Source organism: Macrobrachium nipponense, chromosome 23 (assembly GCF_015104395.2).
Source record: "Macrobrachium nipponense isolate FS-2020 chromosome 23, ASM1510439v2, whole genome shotgun sequence".
In the NCBI taxonomy this organism is placed as follows: Eukaryota; Metazoa; Arthropoda; class Malacostraca; order Decapoda; family Palaemonidae; genus Macrobrachium; species Macrobrachium nipponense.
Window position 1 is genome coordinate 7,104,651 of NC_061090.1, and position 6,282 is coordinate 7,110,932.

The 6,282-nt window shown below is 37.1% G+C and overlaps 1 protein-coding gene across 7 annotated transcripts in view; it reads right to left on the minus strand.

The window, feature by feature from the left end:
* The window catches only part of LOC135198469 (axin-1-like), a 225,726-nt gene that overhangs the window by 163,036 nt on the left and 56,408 nt on the right, over positions 1-6,282 (minus strand). For 6 of the 7 annotated variants that reach the window (XR_010310807.1, XM_064226092.1, XM_064226084.1 and 3 more), the window contains exon 2: positions 5,499-5,743. The gene's annotated coding sequence lies outside the window, so the exon portion shown is untranslated. Of the gene's footprint in view, positions 1-1,649; positions 1,667-5,498; positions 5,744-6,282 lie in introns of those variants that run through there. The other variant, XM_064226075.1, reaches the window with a different exon arrangement.

Below are 6,282 nucleotides of genomic sequence, written 5' to 3' on the forward strand. Positions count from 1 at the left end.
GACACCCAAGGAGAAAGGGTGTGGACAGGGTCTTCAATCATTTGGGAGCTCTGGCAGGAAGTGCATGAGATTAAGGAGAGCATGAAGAGCTCATTTCACATCTAACCCCATAAAGGGAGACCTGACATAAAAACAGTGACAAAGACAATGAAGATGACAGAATTTCCTACCTACTGAACAATCTCCTGACTATGTTTTTGACTTGGGTACAAATTTAAGAGAGAATCTAACATAACTTTCAAAAGCCATAAGCCACTTTTCACCTCCCTCAAAAATGGTTCATGAATATATATTCTGTTGATCTGTTTCACCAATTTCTTACTAATAATATGTATTTCATATTTGGAAAATGAAGTATGACCGAGACAATTCTTTTTATATACCTAATAAGAAGAAAAAAATCCTATATAATATTCTATTTCACAACCAGACAATTAATTTACACTTTATCCAAAAGCAAGATATACAAAACAAGATATTAATGCTAGAAAACAACTATGAAATTTATCGAAATTCAGTGAAAATCATACGAAGGCAAATGTTTTCCATCATTTACACTTACAATTATTCACAAATATCAACAGCAAAAACACCACTATACTTTCTGGTAAAAAGGTCTCATAATATCATAATTAGAAAATGACAAACTTTCTAAGACAATTTGTATTTTTCATAGCTACAAACCTGAGGTCAAAAGAAAATCCTACATAAACAAAAGTTAGGTGTGTACTACTCATAAATACTACAGCCAAAACATCTCTTCAGAAGTCTGATTCAAGATCTAAGTAGTTAGGATATGACAGGAGTAATAATTAAGCCAAATTCAACAGATGAACATTATACCATACATTACTATGAAGCACTTAATGCTATACTATATTCTGTATAATGTTTAGACATAAACCTGCATACAGACAAAAATTAGTAAAAGATGTCAAGCTTTCCATCTCTGTGAATTCTAGCATAGCGGTACGGTTCATAAATTAAGAATTTTACACCAGCCTACTATTTATGTTTGTGTTCGTACATCTATATGCAAGTATTTGTTTATGTTCGTACATCTATACGCAAGTATTTGTTTATGTTCGTACATATATAAGCAAGTATTTAGTACACAATCGTACTGGCACAAAGCACTGTAAACATACTCCATCTATTCAGGAACCCAAATCTTTAGAATATATTTAAAAGAAATATTTAAATTAGATACTATTATTACGCCAAACCTTAGGTGGAAAGTCTAATATATGATTAATTCACGACACTACCTGACTGTCACAACATGAGGGGCCAACTGCATGTCATTCCCGAACCACCGGAACTATTGGACTTTGTTTAGACATTTTATAATCCTTCTGTTCACAAATATTCGGCGATGTTATAGGAACCTAGTCGCGCGAGAACGTGCGCTCGGCCATTCCGCAACGACAAAGCGATCGATGGCCAACGCCAAGCAGTTTGGACAGAAAGGGAGGAACAATACCTAACCCATCATCGTCTTACCCATTCTATGTTAGTAGCGATGATCCAGAGCATCCAGGCCAACACAATAACACTATTACAATACAATAAGTGGGTAGAAGGAAGGGTAATGTGGTCAGCCCTGCCCTGGGCTTTATGAACTTCACCTTCCAGGTCAACTTGTTTACCTCACTCCCACGGATGTGATCGGCTCTGCTGTGGGGACACCCTATGTGCGTCACTTGTGTGCGTCACCCTACCACTGTGCACGCCCAGCAGAGGGGAGCAGTGGCCCTGGCCCTCCCCCCTTTCGAACAACAACAAACGCTTTTTCCCTGCCCCTCCTCCATATCCCAGGCCCCCATCTCTAAGTGCGCATGTAAACCCCCGATCGATGCGGCCGGTATCAGTGGTGGTCAGAGAGCGTCTCCCCCCAGCTTCCTCACTGCAGCCTCCTCCTCCCAGCCTTCGCCGGACATATGGCATATCGATTCCAGGGATGCCAACCACTCGGCCTCTCCACATTTTTCTTAACAATAGATTATCCCAAGACGCCATTATAAAAAAGCTTGTCCTTCAAAATGCGACTGCCTAATATTTTATTAGAAACATATATTTTATGGTTGGGAGACAATAAATGATATCATTAACAATAGTAAACAATTAATATTGGCTGGTAATATTCACGTAATTAAATTAGCCAAATTATGGTAACTTTACTCAATTAACAAGATCGTCCCGGCAGTCAAATTTTCAAGGCCAGAAATCAGTTACATCTGAAAGAAGCCCAAACATTAAATGACCCAAAATTTAACAATGATAAAATTAACTTTCTGGGTTTAGTGAGACATTCAACGAACACCAAGGAGGGAAAAAAAGGACCACTGAAAAACATTGTAAAAAAAAAAAAAAAAAAAAAAAAAAATTACAGTACACCTGTTCCTTAGTAATTTTCCATTTCATGATTTCCCGATAATGTTCCTAAATAAAAAAAGCCTAACGAAACCAGAAAAGCACACAACAAAGAACTTGGGCAGTCAATGGGCAGATTTAATAGACCTGAGATATAAAGAAGCTAACCAGGCTTATAAAAGACCCAAAAATAAGTACACACAAACTCCTACCTACTGTTAATAACCTGTAACAAAGGTTCTCATCTGCTACCTGGCTTACCAGACTGCCATCCAGCCCACCCTCCCACCCCAACTACCCATAACAGCACCCACCCAACCACGTTCTCCCTTACCCACAGTTTAACAACAAAGTAAATATTGTAATTATTTAGCAAAATTTGTGAATAAAGCCTAATAAACTGCTCTTTAACATTCCAGTTACACTTAAATCAAGATATTATTCAAGGGAGAACAATAAACACCCCTGCTTTAACTATCAGACTGTGATCTTTTCACAAATTACAGAAACATACTGAGAAATCTCTACTCGCTTCCAGGAAGTGGTTCAATGCGGAGCACATGCACATACTACAGGTGTTTAGTTTTCATTGCCCTATTATAAAGCTATTCTAATCCGCTTCTATCTATAATGTTGTATTTTGATTCAGTCTATCCAAATTTTGAAGTTGAAAAAAAAAATCTTTGAAAAAATTAACTATAGGGTGTGTGTGTGTGGACAAAATTTTTATTTACGAGATTTACATAAAACCATACAAGTTGACATTCAATGGAACAGTAAATTCTATTTGAACTGTCACAAAACCACAACACTACAGGAAACTATTAAAATGTCTGAACGTATCCAATACAAAAAGCTCAATTAAATCCTTCATGGGACTTGGAGAATTCTAAATTTCATGAGCAACTGGCTTTGGTATCACCATAACTTCCCCTCTAATGATAAATAAATGAAATAAACTATATACTATCTTAAATTTGACAGTACTCAGAATCATTAGGTTTCCCTAAATATCCCTGTTCCAAATGCAAATAAAATATGTAAAATACATAACGAGTACTAATCAATCTACAGCTCCAAAAGTCCACTTACAACCAAGTATCTTTCACTGCTCAAGTCGATGAAAACAAATAAAATAACTATGATAAGTCCAGTTTAGGTTTGAACACTATGAATGATCAAATATTAGATACAATATAAGACATCAAATTAGAAATATACTCTCTCAAGATGAAAATTAGATGAAGAAGCACAGACATTAACTGAACTAATGAGACTCTGGCGGCAAAATAAAACTTGGATCAATAACATACAGATTCTATTCACAAGAACTAGACGGAGGAAGCACCAAAATATGAGCAACAAAGAGGTAGCGTAAACAAAGGGGAGAGAGAGAGAGAGAGAGAGAGAGAGAGAGAGAGAGAGAGAGAGAGAGAGAGAGAGAGAGAGAGAGAGAGAGAGAGAGAGAGACCATGCTCAGTCTCTCCAAGGCATATTAGATATGTCGCCATAGTACAAAGTCGAACAACCCGGTAAAATAACACAATACCTGGTGTTCAAGATAACCTAACAAATATGCCTTCTTTATGAATAAAAGCTAAACTTTGAAAATCTGCATTTTCCTCTGAATAAGAAAAATCAGTTAGATGCCTTTGCCATATGGAAGGGATGCTGCTGCTCAATACTGCTGCGTAGAACTCCAATCTCATACCTCCCCTTTTTCTCCACAGCTGTTCCCCCCTCAAAGAATGAGGAGCGTGTAGTACCCCAACTCCCTTCAGGACAACCCCCTACTACTATTTCCCCATTCGTTTCCCTGGTTGCTCTCCCTGTGAGAGAGAGAGAGAGAGAGAAGAGAGAGAGGAGAGAGAAGAGAGAGGAGAGAGAAGAGAGAGAGAGAGAGAGAGAGAGAGAGAACAATTCCCTATTATTATTGTCCTGTTTGTTTCCCTGGCTACTCTTCCTGAGCGGTGCACAAGATAAACCCATACACCGGAGACAGACCAATATATCCCTTGCAAATCTAAAAGATTTAAGTAAACCAGAACAAAAACCTAACCCATTAAAAAGCAATCAAAATTTAACTGAAGTTATTGATAAATTCAGAACAAAATATCTTGGTAAACTACACAAAATTAAAAAATTTATATGATCATGAACAAGTCAATGAAATTAAAAAACATTAACATTTCTAAACACATGGCCCCCTTTAATTGAAGTGGTGTTAACTTTTACATAGTGTAAACAAACCACTCTGAGGTCATAAATCTTGGGAGTTTCCACATTTTTAAACATAAATCTTTTATCTAAAATTATATTACCTAGAAAAAGTTGTAAAATCTGACAGCTGCCATTTCAGACAAGTTAAATTCTTTTATACCAACCCAAATATTCATGACTAACTGAAACAAAAATCATAAAAACTCAAATGTTAAATACATGTAATTTTCATACTAAGTAAAATAGTTTGCTAGGTTGCATCAGGAGACAATGATATTACACAATGTACATAAATATACTCTACCAAGACCAAGTGACCATCATTTACTATAGTACATGTAACCCCTTTGGACACCAATATCACAATCAATGTTTTCAAATTTATTGAAATAAATATGCACACCCTATGCATTTTTCTCAACATCCATAACTAAATCAATCTATAACCTGCAGTATTTAGAGATAATATCAATATGGTAGTATATAACTAATTAAAAATGTTGTCTTTCTACATGGCTTTCATGGGTGCTCTGAATACCCTATCCCTCAAATTTTGATGATAATAGCAAGGAATATCCTGCAGCTTCCTGTCAGATAGAATGTGAGAACATTAACACAAAACCACATTCACAAAAGTACTTCCTCATAATTGAACTGAATACAAAATTATATTATTTTGGGTTGTGAAAGACAACAATGGAGCAGGCACAGAGAGAGAGAGAGAGAGAGAGAGAGAGAGAGAGAGAGAGAGAGAGAGAGAGAGAGAGAGAGAGAGAATTAATGATGCCAACTCAAAAGACAGCAAGAAGTTATCGAGAATTACAAAGCCTAATGGCATGCAGGATGCAAGCAAAAAAGCGACTGATTAATGAAAAAAGAAAAAACTAATGGCGTGTAAGACTCACAAGGGTCTGCAGGCAGTCCAGATGACCAATCACAACGCAAACATGGCGTGAACAAATCTAGCTTCTGTTCTATCCATTGTTCCCGCCAAACACACGCTGAAAGGGACAGCTGACCCCCAAACCCTTGGGAGGCCCTTGTAAGCTCGATGTTTGTTTAGCCAGTAGTTTTCCTTCAGCACTAGAGAAGAGACACTTCTTCAATTTCTTTCTATGTTCTCACTGGTGCAGAATTAAGGGCCCAAAATCTGAAAAAAACAAAGAATTATTAAAAAATAAATCATCAAGTTCTCTAACAACTCTAGAGCACAAAATATTTATGGAATTAAATTAAATAACCACACAATGGTTCAGCCCCTTTCCCCCTTCAGCCCTTAAGATGGCAAAAATGTTGGGCCCTAAGGACGATTATTTCGTTCCCAACCACGGGTTTGACAACCTTTCTGGCAGAGAAGGAAATCTGCTGCGGCTGCCTCAAGCGTATGAATTTCGTCGCCCCATTCACAAGTTCCTTTCAAGCCACATTCTACTCCAAGCGCACCATTATCCCCTAAAAGCTACACACAAAACATGCCATTACCGGCCTACTAAAACGAACCAAAAATACTCTCCAATCTTATAACTTAAAAAATACAACAGAAAGAAAGTATATTTACATTTCATGGAGGCTAACACCACTCCATTCCATTTGCTTCATACTTACAGGTCTGGATGCTTCATTGCAAAGTTAATTACGTACACCAGTTCCACAAAACCAGTCTCCAACACAACAGAATCTCACTTACAA